This window comes from Macaca thibetana, chromosome 10, assembly GCF_024542745.1.
Source record: "Macaca thibetana thibetana isolate TM-01 chromosome 10, ASM2454274v1, whole genome shotgun sequence".
Taxonomy (NCBI): domain Eukaryota; kingdom Metazoa; phylum Chordata; class Mammalia; order Primates; family Cercopithecidae; genus Macaca; species Macaca thibetana.
Window position 1 is genome coordinate 87,806,428 of NC_065587.1, and position 25,044 is coordinate 87,831,471.

General features: G+C 41.8%; 1 long non-coding RNA gene across 1 annotated transcript; it reads left to right on the forward strand.

Annotated features, from left to right (window-relative positions):
* The first annotated feature begins 10,708 nt into the window (after nt 1–10,708).
* LOC126964163 (uncharacterized) lies at nt 10,709–20,465 on the forward strand. Its single transcript, XR_007729326.1, has 3 exons — nt 10,709–10,819; nt 15,864–16,406; nt 20,167–20,465. It is a non-coding gene; the product is annotated as an uncharacterized LOC126964163 (long non-coding RNA).
* The last annotated feature ends 4,579 nt before the right edge of the window (nt 20,466–25,044 follow it).

Consider the following 25,044-nt stretch of genomic DNA (forward strand, 5'->3'; position numbering starts at 1 on the left):
GGGTCATAACAGGTAACACATGTTTGTGCACTGGGACGAACACTACTGCTTGGAGCCCCACCATACCATAGAAGAAGTCAACTACTCTGAGGCCACCATGCTGTGAGGAAGCCCAGATGCACATAGCAGCCACAGACAGGCACTCTGGTTGTCAGTCCTACACTCTTAGCCATCCCTGACCAGACTCCGGACCTGGAAGTGAACTGGCCTTAGATGATTCTAGCCCCGGATGTGGGGTCACTCCCAGTCTTCAAGTCTTCCAGCTGAAGGCCCAGTCACAGAATGGGAAACAAGCCATTCCCACTGTGCCTTCCCTGTTCAAATTCCCAACCCATGAACTGGAGAATATAATAATATGATTGTCTAGGCCTCTACATTTGGAGGTAACCTGTTATGAGCAATAGTAACTGAGACAAATTTGAAGGTAAAAAAGAATGAACATTTTCTCACTATTTTTTGAAGGTCTCAGATACAGGTGAGATGGTGGGGCCTGCTAACCACCCCTGCCCACGAGGAGTTCTAATAGGTGATGAAAAACACCAGGAACAAAATTAATTCTAAAAACATTTATTATTTGTACGTACCCTGTGCAAAACACTAGGCTGAATGCTGGGGACATGGGTGCCGAATAAGGGGATAACATCTCTCCTTTCATGGAGCTTAGAGGCTAAAGAGAGTGAATTCCAAACATGTACATATGCAAAATCATTTTAGATAAAGATAACTCTTAAGAGGAAAATAAAACAGGGCATTGAGTTCAAGCCCAGTGGTGGTGGAAGAGAGGCTACTCTTGACTGGTGCCAAGTGAGTCCTGTCTAAAGAAGTAGCAGCTGAAATCTGAATTACAGTCAGTTCTGCTCTCATGCTTGTTTTGAAAATGTGAATTTGTTCCAAGGAGATTGCTATGTTAGGAAACAAGTTTTGCATTTGCTTATGCATGATTTTATCTGTAAAAACACTAGGTAAACAGAAAACTGCACCCAGCTGAACTGAGCTGTTTAGAAATACACAAAAGACACATGCAGGGCCTTAAATATCTAATCGTGACCTCAGCTCACCACAAGTGTTATGAGATACACCTATGCCTCTAGTGACACAGCTTTTGCTTAACTTCAGATCACCTCCTCCTGTTGCATTCATAATAATTCACAAGCTGCAGCCCCTCAGATGTCCACTTCCACAAGTAAGTTTAAGGCCTTTTTCAAGGTCAAGTGGCACATTTATTTTCATATTTATCTATATCTTATTCATTCACCTGAATAAAATACTGCTACCATTTTTATTAGGTTCCCATCTTTTTTTTTTTTTTTTTTTTTTTTTTTTTTTTAATTGTGTCACGTACGTTTTTGAATGCTGGACCCCTATCGCCATTTTCCTTACGAGCCCTGTCATTTTTATTGCATGATTTTGCATAGCATGGTGATTTTTAGAAACACGTATCTCGTGTTATACAATGGACTGTGCACGATCCCATGAAGATCTTGGAACAACGAGTGCACCGTCTCAGAGGCAGAAATGAGCTCCATGTGTGATACGGTTTGGTTGTGTGTCCCCACCCAAATCTCACCTTGAATTGTAATAAAGTAAGATTATTACCTTGACATGGTCCCCACATGTCAAGGGCCAGGTGGAGATAATTGAGTCATAGGGGTGGTTTCCCCCATACTGTTCTAGTGATAGTGAATGAGTTTTCACGAGACATGATGGTTTTATAAGCATCTGGGATTTCCCCTGCTGGTACATTCTCTCCTGTCCGCTGTGATGTAAGACATGCCTTCCACCTTCCACCTTCCGCCTCCTGTTTTCCAACCTCTGCTTCTGCCTTCCATGATTGTGAGGCCTCCCCAGCCATGTGGAACTGTGAGTCTATTAAACCTCTTTTTCTTTTCAATCTCAGGTATGCCTTTGTCAGCAGCATGAAAACAGACTAAAATAATGTGTCTGAGGAACTGTGTGACCATCTGAACATGGCAGAGGTCCCGGAAGTGGGGAGGAGAGAAAGCCATGAAAGCTCGGTCACCTGGGGCCTAATAGTAAGCAGTTTGAATGGGACACAATAGAGGGAGTAAAATATAGCGTTGCTTCATTAATGGTGGAGTTGGATTGCAGAAGAGCAACAGAGGAGAAGGAGAGGGCACGGTTCTCTCCTATACTGCCTGCTGTGGTCCGGTGAGTGAAGTGCCCCAGGCAAGCTCGAGGATGGGAAATGGGTTTCCTCCAACAACTTAACCCATCTTCTCTCAAGTTGCACCAGGGTCTAGCACAGCACTCAGAGGCAGACTAGGAGAAATGTGAGGTTGATCTTGGGAGGCACCTTCACCACTCCCTCATCTCCCCTCACCCTGGAGCGGAATGCTGTGTTGTGTTGTGACGTGTTATAGTATTGTATGGGAATACTATACCGGTATTCCCAGCAAAGCTGGGACTGGAAACAAAGTCTAATATATGATTGATTGATTGGCAGTAGATGAAAGCACATGTTTTCAATCTCTTGGGGAGTAGATGCCTTACATTCTTAGATACTTAACAATACCCACATGGAAGGGATTTAAAGAACTCATCGTTTTTCCTATCAATGTGTTCACAAGCATCATGAACTTCTTTGCCTGCACACTGGAAATTTTTTATTGCGACATTATTGCTACCCAGAAATTTTTGAGTCCTTGACTTTCGAATGCTTCTGAGGACAAAATGGTACTGCCCTCTCTGACCTTCCTTTGACTCCTCAGCAATTCTGGGAAGCTTTTTCTTGGTGTCGGGATGAGGTTTTAACAGGGCTAATACGTAAGCAGTGAAGGAACTCCAGTTGACCTGCACATGGTGTAAGAGAAACAACACTGGCTCTATTCTACAGGGAAGGAAACTGAGGCCAGGGGCAGGGGTACACAGTAGCACAATAGAGTTCAGGTTTCCCCGTATGGCTCAGATTTAACGTATTACACTCATATTCTTTTTTTTTTTTTTTTTTTTTTTTTTTTGAGACAGAGTCTCACTCTGTCGCCCAGGCTGGAGTGCAGTGGAGTGATCTTGGCTCATGGCAACCTCTGACTCCTGGGTTCAAGCGATTCTCCTGCCTCGGCCTCCCGAGTAGCTGGGACTACAAGCATGCACCACCACACCCAGCTAATTTTTGTATTTTTAGTAGAAATGTGGTTTCACCATATTGGCCAGGCTGGTCTCAAACTCCTGACCTCAAGTGATCCACCAACCTCGGCCTCCCAAAGTGCTGGGATTATATGTGTGAGCCACTGTGCCTAGCCTGTACCCCTATTCTTTTCTCCCACCACCTCACTTCCTCTGCTATTCCTTACCTAACTTCAGAGAGGCCAGTGACCTTCAGGCCTTAGCTAGTGGTCCAGGAGAGCTGGTGGTGGTACTAATGGGTGCTTCCTTGGGCATTTCATTTCCTCATGTTCTGTGGCCACTCTTTAGGAATTATCTGATGACATGAAAGCTCTCTTGGTCTTCCTTGAGGTTTTCCTCCTTGAGTGTCGATTCTCCTTTCTCTTCAGAAAGGGACTTGATATGGGAATTCACCAGGATCTTCCCTCAGACTTGCCAGGCTTACTCCCCCATTTTCCATCATCCTCCTCTCACCACCATCATCCTAATTTCACACATATTCTAAGGCCTGGACACTTCTTGCTTCCTCTGAGATTATTCCTCTGACGATTTTGGCATATACCATGCCCTCTTATCTATACATTTCTGTAACCTTTACATTTCTATAGCTTGTACAGAATATATACATTTCTGTAGTCTTTACATTTCTATTTCCTGTACAGAATCTATACATTTCTATAACCTGTACAGAATCTGTACATTTCTGTAGCCTTTAATCGGACTGACCAATTATTGTAGCCTTGGATTCCCAATCCAAGGGGGGAATCTTTTATTTGTAAATTATTGACTGACGGAGGAGTTCAAGTTAGGAAAACCAAATGAAGGTAGTGTATGGGAAATTTACTCAAGAACAGAGAAAGGTCTAGAATGACTGAATAACTAGGCTTCTGGGTAGGATAAATTGGTCAGTTCCAAGAATGGAGTTGTCTTCTACTATATCTCGAGCTAGCATAATCATTCTCTTTGTCGCTGTCCATCTATCTCCTTCTTTGCTTTTCTCTGTTACTTTCATCCAATCTTTCCTTCCCAACCTGCATCCTCTGAGCTTTTCTTCCTTTGGTGTTCAAAATGGCCCCAAATGGCTCTCCTGTCCTCCATTCTCTATGCCCACTGGTACCCACAGCTGACCCAAACCTTCCCCCTCTGTCTCTTAGTTCTAATTCCTGGGCCAAGAAGACTTTGGTAGACCCATTCACCGTTTTGAACCATGACACATGGACCATAGGTCTAGCTAACCAATGGGTGAACTTTCCTTGGGCCTCGTGTCCACCATGGCCCAACCAACTGTGATCAAAAAGATGAGACAGGGTCAGGCCAGGCATGGTGGCTCATGCCTGTAATTCCAGCACTTTGAGAGACTGGGGCAGGCGGATCTCTTGAACTCAGGAGTTTGAGACCCATATATATATATTTACATAATTTTCTCTCTATATATAAAATAAAAATACATATATAGATTATATATATATAGTTCAAAAATATAGAGAGAGTTCAAAAACCTCTTCCTAGAAGCAGAAGTTTTCTTCCTGCTCTAAAGATCTATGAATTTATAAAAACAAAGCAGAATTACACCCATTTAATGGAGCTAAAGAAAGAGGTTCAGTTGATTATCTTATTGTAACAATAAAGGATTTGTATTTTCACAAACGAGGTAGGGTGACATCCTATGATGCCCATTCCACTGGGGTGTATGAATGGAGGCCTCGTTAAAGGCATGTTGGCAGGACAAAGAAAAAAATTGGCATCTTTAATACAACTTATGTTCATTCCCACAGAGTTTAATACTTAATCGTCCTTTTGGTGTTTCAGGTGTTTGAATCTTGTCTCCTTTATGAGATGGGCCTCTGGTGGCCCATCTGTCAAACAATTCCTGTTTGGCCAACTTCTCCAACAACTTCTTGTTGGGAGGATCAAAAGAACCGATGTCTGTGATGGTGCTTTAAAAACCAAATGTTAGCTTGAGTGTCCAGTGATGGGCAATTGATTCAATGATGACATAACTGTGCAAGGGAACACTATTTCATCATTAAATGAAGTTGCAGCAGAATATTTATGTGGCAAGATGTTTAAGACATTGCTAAATGGAAAAAGTGAATTCCAAGCAGTATACACATTATGATTCTGTTTTTGAGCACACAAACACATATTCATCCTTGTATTTGGAAAAGTTCTTACCAAAATATCAGCAGTGATACAGCCTGGGTGGCAAGGTTAGTGATGATGTAAATGTTATCCTGTTTTTCAAGCTATAACTTCTAAATTTTCTGCAATAAGCATCTATCACTTTTATAACAAAAAAAAGAAAGAAATTTTACTAGAAAAAAACCCTAAAATGTAATGCAAGGATGTAATTTCCTTTTCTTAGATGCCGCTGCACTAAGCATGTATAAAAGGCTCAAGAAATAATTTTTGGCTCCCTTAAATCCTGTGTGGAGAGGATGTGTATAAATGCACAGGTGTCCCTGCCTGCATATATGACCATGGAAAGACGTGAATACCCATCTCATTACATTGAGTGGCTTTCTTAGGTTGTGCTCTCTTTATTTGAGAAGTGATCCCAGGAAGCACCAATCTGAGAGCAGGTAAATGAGACAGAGAGTGGAAGAAAGCTGCTACTGGGCAACGGGGGCTTCATCCCACTGGGACCTCTGAGAGAAAGGGGGACACACTGCAGCATTATTCTTCCTGAGAAGCGAGGAAGCTGGGGGTATTTCTCTGCCACTTCCATCTGCTATTGGTTTAAGGATGATCAGAGAGTGTGTCAATTCTTTGGCACTTTCAGCCTCCATGCCCAGGCCGAGCAGGCTCCAGGTACCTGAAAAGCTCTTTACCTTGCCAGAACCACACAGCTCTTTCCATCTGAAGGCACTGGGTTGACACACACAAGCGTGATGAGGGCTGAGGGGATATGGGCCAGGTACCAACAACATCCACTGCCATAGCACTCTGCTTTTCTTGTTAGGCACCACCCCACCAATCTTACCAATGCTTCTGTCCTGGTGGGGCTGGGACTGTGGTGGGAAGGGAGCAGGAATGGTAGGGATGTAGAAGGTCCATAAGGGAAATCCTGTGACTGGGCTTGGTGTTATCCTGTCTCCTGTCAAATGCTTGGGTGTTCATTTAAAATGCTGACCCTGCCTGGTGACTCTGGGAATATTCAAAACAAAAGATGTGAAATCCAGGTTTCAACATTAACCCAGTATGGCAAAAGGAATTGAAGAATGTACCATGAAAACATGATATCAGAACTCAGAGATGTTTATTTATGAGTTTGGCAAGGTTTTTACAAATTTTTTTATGAAGCGTTTGAGTTCTTCTGCATACAAGGCAAAATTCCATCAACCCGACAAGCCTATAAAACCCCTCACAAATCGTTTTATGATGTGTTTGAAATACCTCAGGCTGAGTTATTTGTTGACAATTTGTCCTTTATTTTTGACACCTTGGCTGGAGATTATCTTCCCCAAAATAGAATTGCTAACTTCTTGGAGACCTGTGACCACTATTGGCTAGCAACATCAGTCTACCAGGCACATAAATATTCATTTATTGGTGTCAAGCAGGTAGCAACAGAGTTCTGGATCTTAGTTGCTGGAGAAGACTTTCAGAACTAGAATCACAAATTGTTTATTTTATGGTTGAGGAAATTGAGACCCAAGGTCTCCCAGTCAACTTGGTGTGGAGCTGGAGTGAAACTCCACCATCTCGTCCCATGAAGCCGCCTATGCACAAGGTTGATTGGTGGCCCATTCTGGTTGGCTGATGAAGGACACTGGTTCTATAATTCAGCGATTCATTCTAAGTGCCAGATCAGGCTCCCTGTGGTGGGATTTGATCTCTTACTCTTATCGGCCACTGAGTGCTTGGTAGTAATTTCACCCATTATAGCTTTTCTGGGGCTTTTCGTTTCTAGATTCTAGATTGGTCAGGACTCTGTACTTCAGAAAAGACTGATCAATTACCTAAGAATATTGCCAATCAGCTACAATGAATTGTTATGGGATCCTAATATAATATTTTGGGGTGTCAGATACAGAGAGAAGAGATGGCTGGGAGCTGGCACGCTTAAATTCTCTGGCCTGGTCCTCTTCCCATCTTGGTGGAGGCAATTCTGAGGATAAATTAAATAAAGTATGTGAGCAAACTACCCTATGGTGAGGTTTAGTTCATTAGAGATTAAATGCTCAGAGGGAGAAAGGGAAGTTGGCGTCTTTGATGATTCAAAAAGAACGTAAGCTGAAGTCAAAGTACAACACGCTAGGGCTACCTGCTGGCTGGTGGAGGAAGGCATGGCTTTCCCACAGGGCAAGGACAGACAAGACAGGCAGATAATTACAGTTTGTGCTTGGGCAGTGCATGTGCAAACAGGGCGGAGAACTTGAATGTTATTAAGCCAAGGAAATAACTTTTCTCTGCTGCTATGCATTTATTAGTAAAATTGAAATAATTTTCATTTCTTTTTTATTGTTTGGAAAGATTAATTAGGATAAAATAGAAAAAGCACATAGAGCACTGCCAAGAATGCAGTATGTGCTGAGTAGATATTATCTGTGTATCTGTCATCTACCTATCTCTTTATCTATCTATCCATCCATCCTATCATCTATCTGTCCATCCATCCTATCATCTATCTATCCATCCCATCTTTATCTATCTACCTATCTATCTTATCTATCTATCTATCTATCTATCTATCTATCTATCTATCTATCTATCTATCCATCTATCTATCTATCCATCCATCCATAGGATGGATCTGTCTATCCATCCTATCTTATCTATCTGTCATCTATCTATATATCCTATCTAATGTATATATGTATGTATGTATGTATGTATGTATCTATCTATCTATCTATCTATATATATATATATATCATATCCATCAACTATAACAATGGATTCATGACCAACAAACATGGCTTCCCGTTCATCTCCTGCCTGAAGCTTTGTAGTTTTATCTTCGCATCTGCCTCTATGCTCTTGCTTCTGAAGGAATTTTGAGCCCAGTTATAGCTTACCTTCCTTCATTGGCTATACATCAATGTAGACATGGGGCTCAATCCTTTCATATCAGTTTCCAACACTCTACCACTCATACAAGGTTTTTGGATGCAGATTTTACTGAAGGTTCTTAGTGGTTTAGGGGGTCCACGCCACAGCAGCACTGTGGCAGATTCACTTTATTCCTGTTCAACTGCCACTTCCTCTTTTTTGTTAGTTACAGAACCCCAATTTTGTTTGTGATGGCCACAGGCTTCGTTAAAAATAGTCACTCCTGCAGACTTTCTTGTAGCTAGAAGTGTGACGTGATTTCGTCTAACAGGGTAAGCCTTTGCTTTCCTAATACAGACAATACCTCCTTTCTCCTTTGCTATGTTGTCTTATTCCTATCTGGAAGGTAAATGTGATGCTTGGAGAAACAGCAGCCACCTTGTGACCATAGTGAAAAAAGGCACATGCTGAGGAAAACAGAAAGACTCTTTGTTCTTCATTACATTATAGAACAGCCAGATCATGCCTGAATTGCCAACTTCGGATTTATTGTCAGGTGAGAGAAAAAACAAATGCTCTATCTGTTTAGGCCTGAGTCAAATGCTGCCCTACCATGAAGACAGAAAAATGATAACAAAAACTGAAGACTCAATTTCATGTTTTGTTACATGAGTCCCTGGCTTTTTCTCCTGGTGTCCAGCTGGGGTCCAGCTTCCAACTACTTTCGTTATCTTCTATGCCCAGCCCTCCCCTGACCAACCACTCAAAAATTTCCTCACACTTTGTTTTCTAGAGAAAGTCAGCACTCTTTTTTTTTTGCATTTCATCTGTCTTTTTTTAATTTTTATTTTTAGGTCAGGGATGTATGTGCAGGTTGGTTGTATAGGTAAACTTGTGTCATGTCATGGGGGTTTATTGTACAGATTATTTCATCACTCACTTTTTGCATCATTATTTCCCAGTTTTAACATAAAGGAGCCATCCTGTCATGAATTAGAGCACTTATTTAGAAGAGAGAATTGATTTAAATCCAGTATACATTATATAAGTTATATTACTACAATTATATATATATGTGTGTGTGTGTATATATATGTTAATATAAACTAGTAAGATAATTTTTTGGACACATATTTTAAATTTTTAAATGAACTTAAATTTTAAATGAACTTGCTCACTGATTGGCTCTTCAGTGTGTATGGAGGGAAAGGTAATTTGGATTCAAAGAAAGGAAGTAGGGAGACATTCCAGTTCTTGGCTCTGATAAATTATGAAGGGAATCAAAAGGGTGTTCTTAAAAGAAAAAGAAAAACCAGTATTTTCTTTCTTTTTTTTTTTTGAAACTGAGTCTCGCTCCTCACCCAGGCTGGAGTGCAGTGGCACGATCTCAGATCACTGCAAGCTCCGCCGCGCAGGTTAACGCCATTCTCCTGCCTCAGCCTCCTGAGTAGCTGGGACTGCAGGCGCCCGCCAACACGCCCGGCTAATTTTTTTTGCATTTTTAGTACAGACACCGTGTTAGCCAGGATGGTCTCGATTTCCTGACCTCATGATCCGCCCGCCGTGGCTTCCAGTATTTTCTTAAACAGAGCTTCATAATTTTGTGTGTGTGTGTGTGTGTGTGTGTGTGTGTGTGTGTGTGTGTGCGCGAGCGTGTGTGTTTAATTTGAGACAGTCTGGCTCTGTCGCCCAGGTTGGAGTGCAGTGGCACGATCTCGGCTAACTGGCTCCGCCTCCCGGGGTCAAGTGAGTCTCCTGCCTCAGCCTCCTGAGTAGCTGGGATTACAGGCGCCCGCCACTGGGCCCGGCTAATTTTTGTATTTTTAGTAGAGACGGGGTTTCGCCTTGTTGGCCAGGATGGTCTCAAACTCCTGACCTCAGGTGATCTGCCCGCCTCGGCCTCCCAAAGTTGTTGTGTTTTGAAAGAGAAACATATTCAGGGGTCCATACAACTTTAGACATTACTTAACTCAGCTTTCACTTTGCATATAGTAAATTACAGAGTTATCAATGTATGAGATTCTTTTAGAGTGAAGATTTGCAGTTTTATAAGTTCTTTATGGATTATATATCTACTTCTCCTAATTCTACACTTCAAAAAATCCAGTCTAATTTCTGGGCACAGGCATGGTAGGAGACACCTCCGGTCTCAGGATTAGAGGAATCCTTAGAGTATTGAGGAATGCGGGGTTGAGGGGCTCTGCTCCCTCCATGGGACCAGCTTTAGCTCCATTTGTTGATGAGTCCTCATCGCAGGCATGGTGATGTCAGAAAGCAGGCTCTGTGTGACTCCTGAGGCTGATGGCCTCACAGCCCCTGCCTTTTAGTGATAGTGATAATAGCTGACTTTTCTTGAGCACCTACTCTGTGCCAGGCACTGTGATCCCAGGGACTCTGCACAAGCCCCCCCACAGAAAGCACCATTCTGTGCTGAGGGGCTTGGATCCCAGAAAGGGTGAGTTCTCTCGTCCAGGTCGTGGAGCCAGCCATGGGTGGAGGGACCCCAACCCAGTGAGTCTGACTCCAAAGCCTCTTAATTGCCATGGTGTGTGACTTATCTGTTCCACTTTTGTCTTGGTCAGTAGGGGCTGCTATAACAAAATGCCATAGACTGGGTGGCTTATAAACAACAGAAACTTCTTTCTGACAGTTCTGGAGGCTGGGAAGTCCAAGATCAAGGTGCTGACAGATTCAGTTCCTGGTGAGGCTTGTGGACAGGCTTCTTCTCACTGAGTCCCCACATGGGAGAGGTAGGGGGGCAGGGGCTCTCTTCTGTCTCCTCTTATAAAGGCACTGATTCCATCATGAAGATACCCCACTCTTGACCTAATTACCTCCCAAACGCCCATCTTCTAATACGATCACACTGGGGATTGGTGATTCAGCTGTGAATTTTGGGAGGACACAAACATTCAGTCCATAGCAGCTTTTATTTACTGATGATCATTTTATTTTGGAATAATGTATTTTCTCCAGCTTTGTCAAGGCAAATAAAATTATATATATATTTAAGGTGTACAACATGATGTTTTAATACACATATTAGTGATATAATTACCACAATCAAGTTAATTAACACATCTATTGACTTACATAGTTACCATTTTTGTTTTGTGTTAAGAACACTTAAAACCTACTCTCTTAGCAAATTTTAAGTGTACAGTATCATTAACTGTAGTCATCATGCTGTACATTAAATCTCCAGAACTTATTCATCCTGCAAAACTGAAACTTTGTGCCCTTTGAACAACACCTGCTCACTTCCCTATTCCCCAGCCCCTGGCAACCACCATTCCACTCTGTGCTTCCAGGAGCTAGACTTGTTTTAGATTCCACATGTAAGTGAGATCAGGCAGTATTCAGCTTTCTGTGCCTGGCTTATTTCAATTAGCATAATGGCCTTCAAGTTGATCCATGTTGTCACAAATGAGATTTCCTTCTTTTGAAAGCTGAATATTTCATTGTGCATATATACGTGTGTGTGTGTGTATATATGAATATACCTTACATTTTCTTTTTACAAATTCATTCATTTATTCACCACTTTATTGAGCTCAGTGAAGGCGTGTCTGTCAACACTGGGTGGGTTTGGGGAAGTTGTGACTCAATTAATGTAAAATTGTCCATCCTACCCTCTTCAATGTGTCTTTTCTTATTTCTTTGCACTACCAAGGTGCTGTAATCTTTCACCTGGATGCTTGGGTTGATTTCACATTTTAGCCATTGTGAATAATGCTGCAATGAACATGGGTGTACAGATATCTCTCTGAGATACTGATTTCGTTACCTTTGGAAGTATACTCACAAGTGGGATTGTTGGATCATATGGTAATTCTAGTTTTAATTTTTAAGCTCCATACTATTTTCCATAATGGCTATATCAATCTACATTTCCACCAACAGTGAACAAGGATTCCCCTTTCTCCACGTTTTTGCCAAAGTTTCTTATCTTTAGACTTTTGATAATAGTCATTCTAGCGGGTGCAAGGCGATATCTCATCACAGTTTTGCTTTGCATTTCTCTGATGACTAATGACGATGAGTACCTTTTCATATGCCTCATGTAGCCATTTGCATGTCTTTTGTGGACAAATGACAATTTAAGTCTTTCCTAGTTCTCAATCAGTTTATTCATGTTTTTTGTTTTTTGTTTTTGTTTTTGCTATTGGATTGTATGATTTCCTTGTATATTTTGGGTATTAACCCCTTATCAGATGGATGATTGGATGATCTGCAAATATATTCTTCAGTTTCATAGATTATCTCTTCACTTTGTTGATTGTTTCCTTTGCTGTACAGAAATTTTTAGTTTTATGTAATCTCATTTGTTTACTTTTGTTTTTGTTGCCTGTGCTTTTGGGGTCATATCTAAAAAATCATTGCCCAGACCAATGTCAAGAAACTTCTTCCCTGTGTGTTCTTCTAGAAGTTTTACAGGACCATACCTTATATTTAAATCTTTAATCAATTTTGAGTTGGTTTTCACATATGGCATTAGATAAGAGTCAAATTTTATTCTTCTGCATGAAGATATCCAGTTTTCCTAACACTATTTATTAAAGAGACTGTCCTTTCTCCATTGTATATTCTTGGCACCTTTGTTGAAGATCAACAATTGATCTTTCTTGAAGATCAATTGGCCCTAAATGTATGGGCTTATTTCCATGTGTTCCAATGGTCTATATGTCTTTTCAAAATGCCATGCTCTCTTGATTACCATAGGTTTGTTTTATAGTATGAAATCAGGAAGTGTGATACCTTCAGTTTTGTTCTTGCTCAAGATTGCTTTGGCTATTCAAGGTCTTCTCTGGTTCAATATGAATTTGACAGTTGTTTTTTCTGTTTCTAGGAAAAATAGCATTGGAATTTTTATAGGGATTGCATTGAGTTTGTAGATTGCTGTGGGTAGTATGAACATTTTGACAATATTAACTCTTCCAACCCATGAGTGTGAAGTATCTTTCCATTTACTTGTGTTTTCTTCAATTTCCTTTCTTAAAAAAAACAACTGATTTTTATTATTTTGGTAATGGTATCTCATTATAGGTAATCAGATACAGAATTTTTAAAAATTTGGTATATGAAACAGTAAAAGCTACATATTAATGCTGTTTCCCCAGAATCTATTTCAGTTACAACTCTGTGCTGTTGCTACTAGAAGCATATGTGATAAAATACAAAAATAAGAATAATAATTCATCCTTGAGTTATCTTAAGATGTTATGGTAGTAACATCTACCAAAGCACACCTTTTTTTCACAGTCCAAAAAACAAATCTGAGACCTATTTTTTCAGTTTTGAAAAAAAGCAATATTCTTACAAAGTCAAATCTTTAATATGTAAATGATGTAATTAATAAACAATATACTTTAATAGTGTAATAACCCAAAGTAAAAGTTCTGACTTTAAGGTACAGATCTTTAATCTCCTTGATTACATTTATTTCTAAGTATTTCATTTTCTTTGATGCCATTGTAAATGGGATTGCTTCCTTAACTTCTTTTTCTGATAATTTGTTATTAGTGTATAGAAATGCAACTGATTTTTGAATGTTGATTTCTGTATTCTGCAACTTTACTGAATTTATTTAATAATTTTAATAGTTTTTTCAGCAGTCTTTAGGGTTTTCTACATATAAGATCTTGTCATCTACAACCAGAGAAAATTTTACTTCTTCCTTTCCAATTTGGATGCTTTTTATTTCTCTTTCTTACTGAATCACTCCGGCTAGGACTTCCATTACTATGGTGAATAGAAGAGGCGAGAGTGGGCATCCTTACCTTGTTCCTAATCTTGGAGAAAAAAATTCCAGCTTTTTTTTTGTTGTTGTTGACTATGATGTTAGCTGTGAGCTATTTATTTATCACCTTTATTACACTGAGGTATATTCCTTTTGGACCTAATTTATTGAGAGTTCAATTTTGTCAGGTGCTTTTTCTGTGTCTATTGAGATGATATTATTTTTAGTCTTCATTCTATAATGTGATAGATCATATTTACTGATTTGTATATGTTGAACAAACACTGCGTGCCAGGAATAAATCCCACTTGATCATAGTGTATGATCCTTTTAATGTGCTACTGAATTTGGTTTGCTACCATTCTGTTAAGGATTTTTGCATGTATGTTCATCAGGGATATTTGCCTGTAATTTTGATTTCTTGTAGTATCCTTGTCTGGCTTTGGTATCAGGGTAATGCTGGCTTTGTAAAATGAGATTGGAAGTGTTCTCTCCTCTTTAAGTTTTTGAAAGAGTTTGAGAAGAATCGGCATTAAGTTTTATTTCAGCTCAGGACCTGATAGAATTTACAGGTAAAGTCATCAGGTCCTGAGCTTTTCTTTGTTGGGTGGCTTTTGATTACCAATTTAATCTTCTTACATGTTAATAGTCGGTTCAGATTATTTATTTCTTCAAGATTCAGTATTGGTAGGTTGTATGTTTCTAGGAAATTATCCATTTCTTCTAGGTCATACTGTTGGTTGCATATAATTGTTCATAGTAATTTCTTACGACCCTTTGTATTTCTATGGTAATTGTAATGTTTTCTCTTTCATTTATAATTTTACTTACTGGAGTCTTCTCTCTTCTTCTTAGTTAGTCTAACTAAAAGCTTGTCAACTTTATCGTTTTTTAAAAAACATTTATTTCCATTGGTCTTTTTCATTGTTTTTCTAGTCTCTATTTCATTGATTTCTGCTCTTATTTTCATTGTTTGCTTCCTTCCTGTAACTTTGGGCTTAGTTTGTTCTGCTATTTCTAGTTTGTTGTGGTGTAAAATTTTGTTGTTTATTTGAGATCTTTTTTTCTTAATATAGATGTTTATTGCCGTAAAATTCTCTCTTAGACCTACTTTTGCTGTATCCCATAAATTTTGGTAAGTTGTGTTTTTATTTTCATTTGTTTCAAGATATTTATTTATTTTCCTTTTGAATTTGTCTTTGACTCATTCACTGTTCAGGAGTGTTTTCAGGAGTGGAGTTGCAGGGGTCACAGGGGCTGGCCTCATGCTGGGGTCCATGGAACCTGGGTCCTCAGGAGAGGGCCTGGAGTCTGGGTCTGTCAGGGCTGGATTCACTGGAAAAGGCCTGGTGCTGGGGTCCTTGGTGAAACTGGGTGCTCATCGCTTCTCTGAGCTCAGTGAAGGTATCTCCGTCAGCACTGGGCAGGCTTGGGGTAGGCGTTGCTTAGTTAATGGGAAATTGTCCTTCCTACCCTCTTCAGTGTATCTTTTCCTATTTCTGCGCACTATCCAGGTGCTATAATCTTTTTTTTTTTTTTTTTTTTTTTTTGAGATGGAGTTTCACTCTGTCGCCCAGGCTGGAGTGCAGTGATGCGATCTCGGCTCACTGCAAGCTCTGCCTCCCAGGTTCATGCTATTCTCCTGCCTCAGCCTCCCGAGTAGCTGGGATTACAGGCGCCCACCACAGGTGCTATAATCTTTTACCTGAATTCTTTAATTCTACTGAAAATTGTTTTGTGTGTGTGGATAGTGTTTCAAATTGATTTTCTATGAAGGGATGAGCTTTGAAATCTCCTATTCTGCCATCTTGCTTCGAAACAATTTTAAATGTGCAGAAATGCCATAGAGATAAGTTCCCACATGTCCCTCACTATCCAGCTTACCCCTTTGTTAGCATCGTACATTGCCATTGTTTCCCTTTTTAAAATGTCTTTGAATTTTAGGTTTCACATTTATGGCTATGAAAAAAAAATCCCTGCTTTTCCTTTTTTCTTTTCCCTTTAGCTGCAACCTGCCTTATCCCCTTCTTTTGAAGAGGATCAGAACTTGAACTAGGGAGAACTGATCTTTCAGAGAAGATAAATTCACTCTGGCCTAGAGACAGAGAAGGGAGATGAGACACCCTGCTGAGCCAGACAGCCAGCCTCCTGCCGGCGCTGCCAGTACCCTCACCAGCTGGGCACCAGCTGACCTGGCACACAGACATCTCTGCCATCAGGAAGACCTGTAGGGAGTTTTCCACTGTGAATGCCAACAAGAATCTGTCTTTCTTTAACAAGTCTGTTTGCTTTAGACTATTTGTACCAGCTTTTCAGTTGAAGACAAAGACATGTGGTCATGAGAGCTAAAGCAAAACCACTTTTTTCTGTGTTGTTTATTTAAGATGGCAAGCTGTGTTAAGGGCATGGAGACCTTTGATCTTCTGCTGATGGAAGCATTTATATGACCCTGAGTGGCGTGCCGAACGCTTTGTTCAACAAACTTAGAGGGAAGATAGAGAACCAGACCTGAGCACACCCTCCTGGCTGCAGGTGCAGCTCACATGATGTAAGTGGAGAGAGGCCAATGGTACTGTTTCACCAAAGTGTCTAATTCTCCCCCATCCCTACTCCCTTGCCATGTGTCAGTTACCCTCTCCAGCGAGGGCTCTGCCTTCTCGCCAAGTTGAATTTCACACATTCACACAGGAGTCTTGCGGTGGACCAGGATGATGGTGAGCACTGGCAGAGCTGCTTTGATTAAGGTGTAGATTGAATCCATTCTATAGCCTGAAAATTAATTCACCTCCTCATGCCTCGACCTGGCATCCGGGCTTCCCCACTCTAACAGATCATCCCCACACCTTGTGTGTCCATACCAATCCAAGTGAGGTGGAGGGAAGGTGTGTTAGGAGGTCTACTGGCCCACCCAGGGACTGGGAGCAGGAATCCTTATAGGAGGGGGTATGGATAGGGCACATACAAGCTTGAGATTCTTAAAACTGTGTGATTTAAGGTACAAAAACACTTTCACAGAAAAAGCAAATCTTAGGCTTATCTGTAGGGCATTATAGGATTGTCCATAGAGTAACGAATCTCAGAGGGCATTCATTTAGGAACAGTAAGACATTTGGGAGGTTACCCGATGTATTTGCCCTTTCCCAATCACACTGAAATGCTTCCAGAGAGATTTTATTGTTTTAAAAGTCTGCCAATGAGGGGACCCCACTCCCTCTCCCAAACCCATTTTGTGGTGTTTAGTAGTTCACCCAAAAGTGGTTAAAGCTTTCATCAAGCTAAAGAACAGAACTCAGTCTCCGTGGGGAATGTGGGGGCAATTCTCACGATTTGCAGAATATAATAGCCTTTAACCAGCGTCTTCCGCTTTCTTCTGAAAATAGAACTTGTCCATTGAACAAGTAGCAGTAACAACCCCAGGGAATCCTCCTACCTCGATTCTCACAGTGCTGCTTATGCACTGAGGCATGTGCAAGTGCTTCCAAGAGGGTCACCAGGGAAAGCTTCACCCGGCTGCACTAGTTTTAAACTAGGCTACCAGATAATGAACATGTGTGTGTGTGTTGTGTATGTGTGTCTGTGTGTGTGTGCAGGTGTGCACATATGGTGCCTGTCTCCAAATGGTGTTTGTTTCAGTCAAGTCATGTGCAGAGGCAGAAAGACTCTTCTGTGCTTTGCAGGGACATCCTGGCTTGGGATTGCATGTACTCAATATTGGCATTCAGTTGTGGTAGTTCTCTCTTTCAGGTTCGGGGACTTCTTGTTTAGTTTATTTTCCTTTTTTCTCATTTTCTCCTACTCTCCTTCTATCTCTCTCTCCCTCTTGCTCTCCCTCCCTCCCTCTTGCTCTCCCTCCCTCTCTCTCTGTTGCTCCTTAAGGGTTTCGGGTCGGCCTCTGAAAAACAATTATGCTGACAGTTACTTACAGAGACTCTGCCACATGCTGGGAGCTTTACATCAGTGGTTGGAATCTTCACAGCAGACCTACAGAGCAGGCATTGGTGGCAGGGGATATCTGAGGAGTCACTGTAGCAGACGCTGCTGTCAGTACTTCACCGTGGCCGGTAGGATTTTATCACCATTTTTGTGCATACCCAGCGTGCATTTGCCTCCAACAGCCAGCCCTCGTGTCTCTGTTGGAGGATGGACTTCAGGCCTCTGGGACACACTCTGTCTGCACTTGGAGACCTAGAAGTCCTTGGAGAATGCATTTTATTTTGAAATCAAACTAACAATAAATGGGTAGGTTTGACAAGAAGCCAGTGCAGTGAGAAGCCAAGTTTGGAAGAGGTTTCTACTCCTTTCACTCTCCCTTGGCTTTTAAGCTGTTGAGATATATATATATATGTGTGTGTGTATATATATATATATATATATGTGTGTGTGTATATATATATGTGTGTGTGTGTGTATATGTGTGTGTGTGTGTGTGTGTGTATATATATATATATATATATTTTTTTTTTTTTTGCCATGGAATCTCTCTCTCTGTCACCCAGGCTGGAGTGCAGTGGTACGATCTCGGCTCACTGCAACCTCTGCCTCCTGGGTTCAAGTGATTTTCCTACCTCAGCCTCCTACGCAATTTATATTGAGTGCAACCTGCAGGCCTTGAGCTTTGCCTGATGTATATACCTGTGTAACTCCCACCCCTATCAAGATAATGAACATTTCCATCACCAGAAGTTTCTTTGGACCTCTTCCCAATTAATTCTGACCCTTCCAAGACCACAAACAACCACTTGCTGATTTACATTAACATCATTTAATTTTGCCCATTTCAGAACTTGATGTAACTAGAATCATAATTATGTACTCTTTTGTGTATACTTTTCCTTCAGCATTATGTTGTGTGTAGCAATAATTCCATCACTCTTGTTGTTGGATAGTATTCTGTCCTATGAATACAGTTTGTTTATCCATTCCTCTGTTAATGGACACTTAGGTTGTTTAAGTTTGGAGCTATTATGAATAAAACTGCTATGAGCATTTATGTACAAGTCTTTCTACAGAACAAATATTTTCTTGCAGATATTTTTTTCCTCCTCTCTGTTCCACCGCATTTAGGCATCCACTTTATTCTGTACTTGGAGCTATTTTTTTTTTGACAACTTTAGGGCAGAGAATGGGGAGTTTTATGATTAATTTCAATAATCCGTGTTTTTACCAAGTGGCATCCTGAAATGTTTGAGGCTTAGACAAGACAGGACTTCTGTCCAGACTACCAAAGACTCTCTTGGATAGACTTGGTGAAGACAGATGGAGGGGGAGAGACACAATCATGAGGTCAGAGGACCCCAGGGAAGACAGACAAGACTTCAGGGCCAGGAATGAGAGAAATGTGAGCAAAGGGCCGTGTAACTGGCTCAGAGTCTTGGTTACGAACAGAAACTAAGTTCAGTTAAATTAAGTGGTGGAGGAATGTATTGACTGGGTAAAAGGTGGCTGATATAATCAACAGAAAAGCTATGAAACCACTATCAAAAAATAGGAAGAAGTTTAAGGAACTGAGCAGGTTAGAAGAGTAAACAAGGTCATGGTGAAGGAGTAGCCAGGTTAGGATGAGATGTGGGTCATGAATGCAGCAGATGACACCACAGTAAGGTCACCCTAGACCTTGAATGTGCAGATGATACCATAGCCGCAACCACCATAGACCCTGAATGCTACAGATGACACCACAGCCATGGCCACTCTAGACCTTGAATGCTTTAGGCAACACTGCCACTCTGGCCGCTAGAGACTGGATGTAGAAGCTGACACTGTCACATTGTCATCTTGCAGACTCTGGATGCAGGAGCTGATGTCAAGTCGACTGCCATCTCCAAACCCTGAACACCAAGGCTAGTACCACCCTGGCCAACCACTCTGAGGCTCTGGATGCTGTAGCTCTTATCTTGAACTGCCACTAGCATTATAATCATGTTGAACACGATTCCCTCCCCCGCTTCCAGAACAGATTCTAAACAGTCCCTGCCTCCGGATCCACTAGTTCCAGATTCTAGGACAGGCTTTTCTGAGGCCAAGCCCACATTCCACTCGCTGGAGACAGTGGGGATCTGGTCTTCTATAATTTATCTAGTGAAGACAAGTGCTGTCTCCTTGAAAGGCTCACATCGTGCAATTTCTAAGCAGAGCGAGGAGGGGCAGATACTGGTCAGAGTGAAGCACCCTGATGCCCAGCACAGTCACCCACAGGGGGGCTTGTTCACCAGGATTCGTTGTGCCGTCACCTCAGTAACCACATTACCTGACTCCATTCAACAGGTAACATCCATTAACTGCCTCATGGCTTTGTCATCTGTACTTAGGTATCCAGCAAGGGCTTTCCTTCAGCAACCGCTGGCCCAGCACTGTTGATAGGGACTGATGACTGCTCTGGCTGAAGTTCTTCTCAGTGCCCACATAACTTAGGCCATGTGGCCCTGTCTCCACTTCTAAACTCAAGAGAAGGCAGTGGGGCCTAGAAGTCCTAATGAAGAAGTGCTAATGAGAAGGTGAATCTCTTTCGTCTGAATCAGGGAGGTTTGCCTGAACAAACTAGGTAAAATCTTTTAACTTTTTATTATAGAGAATCTTGAACATACGATGGCTTCCAATCCATGAATAATTCTGCTCTTTCCACACCCACTTCTATATACCCCAGGTATCCCATCAATTCATTTCACTTATAAATACTTCAGTGTGTATCTGTGGTGTTTGAGGTCACACAATACACACACAACCGCTCTCACTTCTGATGCCTACTGCAAAATTAGAGATGGGGGTGCTCCACAAACCACTCTCAGGTTAGATAATTCATTAGAAGGACTCAAATAACTCAATGGTGGCTATTATGCTAATGGTTATGGTTTGTTACATGCAAAGGATACAGATTAAGTTCAACCAAGGGAAGGAGAACCTAGGGCGTGGCGTGGGAGAGCTTCTGTTGTCTTCTCCCCATGGAGCCATGGGCAGCACTACTTTGCTGGTATTGGTGTGTGCTGTGGACTGAATGTTTGTTCCCCTTCTTAGTGCATATGTTGAAGCCCTAACCCCCAATATGGTGATATTAGGAGGTAAAGCCTTTGGGAGAAAATTAAGTTAGATGTGCTCATGAGGGTGAAGCCTCAATGGTGTTAGTGTCTTCATAAGAAGAGGAAGAGATCAGAGCCACTCTCTCTCCACTATGTGAAACTCAGCAAGAAAGCAGCTGTCTGCAAGTCAGGAAGAGAGCCCTCACCAGAACCAGATCATGCTGGCACCCTGATGTTAAACTTCCAGCCTCCAGAACTATGAGAAATAAATTTCCATTGTATACACTACCCAATCTGATATTTTATACAGAAGCCCATGCACACTAATACAATGTGTAACAATATGCACAGAGTATTGACAACCTGAGAAGCTCACCTGAGCTTTGGTGTCCACCTTCTTTACTGGGGCTCCATGGTCAAATGCCCACTTGACTAACCTCAGACTCAGCCCCTCCAGAGATCAAATTGATATCACATGACTCAAGGCCCCAACCATAAACCACAATTTTAGACTTTCTGAGTGGCTAGTACCAACCTCACACTAAGACCCTCCTATTAGGCATGACATTCCAAGAGTTTAGATTACCTCCTAGAAGCTTGGGGCAAAAGCCAGACCCTCTCTTAGGGCAAAGTTAAGTTCTTTACTACACGATATCTCTGAATAAATAGAACCATTTTAATAAGCATAACTACTATACAATTATCACCTAAAATATTTAAAATAATTTCTTAATGTCATCAAATATCTAGTCAGTGTTCAAATTTCCACTCATTTCCTAAGTGTCATATGGTTAACTGTTTCTCTGTTTGTTGTTTGAATTGGAATTCAAATAAGCTTTGTATGTTAGTTGATTAGTTGACATAAATTCAGAGTATCTTATTCTATAGGATCCCCCTCCATACCTTTTCCTTGCCATTTATTTTATTAAATAAACTGGTTGCTTAATCTGTAGAATTTTCCACAATCTGGATTTCACTGATGGCCTCCGCATGGTGTGTTTTAACATGTTCCTCTGTTCCCTGTATTTCTTTGTAAATTGGCAGCTGGTTCTAAAGACTCAACCAGATTCATGTTCAATTGGTTTAGGCAGGACTACTTCATATGTGGTGGTATCCACTCCACTGGGGGAGTCCTGCTACCTGGAATCTCTATTTATGTGATTTGAGGAGTCACTAATGGTCATTGCTTAGATCCATTAGTTCACTCGGGTTTGAGGAACGAACTGGATAAAATTAATCCTGAGCTGGGCCTGTGATCACACAGAGCTCTCCACTCCTTCCCATCCCCACATTTTTCATCCTACAGTTCAGGCATAGGAGGAACCTATATTTCTGCCTGTGAAAATGTTCCATTACCAATTTGTTGGGGACAATGATCATTCAGTTTTATTTTCTCATGTCATGGGAGATGTTTTCTATCTCTGTAGGTCCACAGGTCTCTCCACTGCTGCTAAGATGGGGAACTCCACCTCATACCTCTTAGTGTGGTGGGGCAGAGAATCACAGACCCCTGTCTTTGCTGGAGGCTCCATGAGTTGATATTTCTTTACCCACTAATTCTTCCTTTGCATGATTTCCTCAGAGAAACCCACAGTGGGTCATGCTGCAGTTGTCTGACTTTGTGAACTAAAGGGTTGTAAAGAAGCTATAATAGGGCAGTTTGGGAGAACAGAGGGGGCTTCTCCTCTCCCTCACCCTACACTAGAGCCTTGCAGACCCAACCTTTAGGCAAGGCTACACATATGACTGCTCCTCTCTCAACCTCCCTTCCACCTTGCAGTCCCACCAGTCAAACCACACAGTCCTTGTGTCACATCTCCTTCTCTTGGGAGATGTCAGCTCCTCCCTCCTTGCTAACCTCCCCAGGCTTACTGGGATCAGGCTCATTTGGGCCACAGTGGCCTTCTCTCATTCCTGTGGGATCTGTACTCCCAGCCTCAGTGAGGTTCTCCCAGCCTCAGTGAGGTTTCAGCCCCTCTACCGGAAGAGAAGAGTTCTATCTCCCCACATTGCTGTTTATAGCTGAGAAACCTAAGAGTGAGAGAAGTTAAGTCACTTGCCCAAGGTTGCACAGCTGGAAAAGAGTGAAGTCAGAATTTAAACTCAGGTCTGCCTCATCCCAAAGTCTACACTTTTCCCATCCCCATATCCTATGTTATAAGCTATTAATACCTGGAGTTAAGAAGAAGGAAATTGCAGGTCAAAAGTCTTTGAGGCCAGGTGTGGTGGCTTAAGCCTGTAATCCCAGCACTTTGGGAGGCTGAGGCGGGTGGAGTGCTTGAGGCCAGGAGTTCATCAGCCCGGCCAACATAGCAAAACTCCATCTGTACTAAAAACATACAAAAATCAGCTGAGCATAGTGGCACATGCCTGTGGTCCCAGCTACTCAACGGCTGAGACACAAGAGTTGCTTGAACCCGGGAGTGGAGGTTGCAGTAAGCTGAGATCGTTGCATTCCAGCCTGGGTGACAGAGGAGACTGTCTCAAAAAAAAAAACTTTGACTAGGTGCTTTTTAATGTATAATTACAGTAAAAGGCAGGCAGGCTCAGGGCACAGGGGCCTGTGTGGGAGAAAATATAAATGACTGAACCTGGTGCCACAGGGGGATGCTTCTTAGGGTGAATGACGGGAGAGGGCAGCGATGCCCAGCAGGGTGACCCTGGGAACATTCTACAGACACACACATGGCTAGAGAGAGAAAGGGAGGGTGAATGTTTTATTCAGTTTTAGTCTTGTGAAAAATGCATCAAAAAATTGTAGTCTGGGAAAATGGAACATGGGTCAGCTGAAAATTCAGAATTATTGAGGGGTGGTGGTCCCTTCCTGTGCCACCTACTGACAAAATGAAAGAAGGCACAGTTGAACATTAGACTGATTTAATTGTACTCACGAAATGCTGACTTTTATAACCATCAGATGCTCTGGGCTTTGAGGACTCCTGGAAAATATCTGCAAACACTTCAGTGTACTACTACGCAGGCTTTCTTGTTTACTCTTTCCCCAACATGAAGATGAGCCATCACTCTGGGAACATGACTGGCTTGACTACCACTGGGCTCTGTGCCTGCAACCCTGAAGGCAGCACAGCAGGGTCCTCTGAGGAGGGGGTGAGCAGGTGGAGACAGCCCAGATGCTGGGACTGCAGCACCACCTGAAGTGGCTGCACAGGTGCAGCTCCTGTAGCACTGCCTGGTCAAGGGCAGTGGTGAATGTGTTAGGGGTCAATGTGTATTTGTGGCAGCATGCTAAGAGATGTTATATTTATCAAAGTAAAGTATTGAGAGGAATAAATAAAGTATTGAGAGGAATAAATAATCAAAGTATTGAGAGGAATAAATAATTCTTTCTGTAGTAAAATAGGGTCTTCTGTCCAAGATTTATTGTTATCTTCATGCTTTTGGTAGAATAATAATTTGAAAGTATAAGAAAATCAACATGATTTTTATTTCTATCCCTTGTATGTTACACAGCAGCCATTTTGCAAAAATTGCCAGGTGAAGGGGGAGGTGGAGATGCCCTCTCAGGAAAGAGGCTTTGATGAAAAGGAAGTCCTGGATGACAGGAAGTGGAGATGAAAGCCCCAGGGAACTGTGGGGAGGCGGAGTAGTGATGGGGAAGAGATGGTGAGATGTACATCCTGATCCTCTCCAACCTGGGTCAGGGGAAACATAGAGGCAGAGGGACACCAGCTGTATTAGTCTGTTCTCATGCTGCTATGAAGAAATACCCAAGACGGGCTAATTTATAAAGGAAAGAGGTTTAATTGACTCACAGTTCTTTATTGCTGGGGATGCCTCAGGAAACTTACAATCATGGTGGAAGGCAAAGGAGAAACAGGCACCTTCTTCACAGCGTGGCAAGACAGAGTGAGTACAAGCAAGGGAAATGCCAGACACTTATAAAACCACCAGATCTCATGAGACTCACCCACTATCATGAGAACAGCATGGGGGAAACCGCCCCATGATTCAGTTCTCTCCACCTGGTCCCACCCTTGACACATGGGGATTATGGGGATTACAATTCAAGGTGAGATTTGGGTGGGGACACAGAGCCAAACCATATCATTCCACCCCTGACACCTCCCAAATCTCATGACCTCACATTTCAAAACACAACCAAGCCTTTCCAATAGTCCCACAAAGTCTTAACTCATTCCAGCATTAACCCAA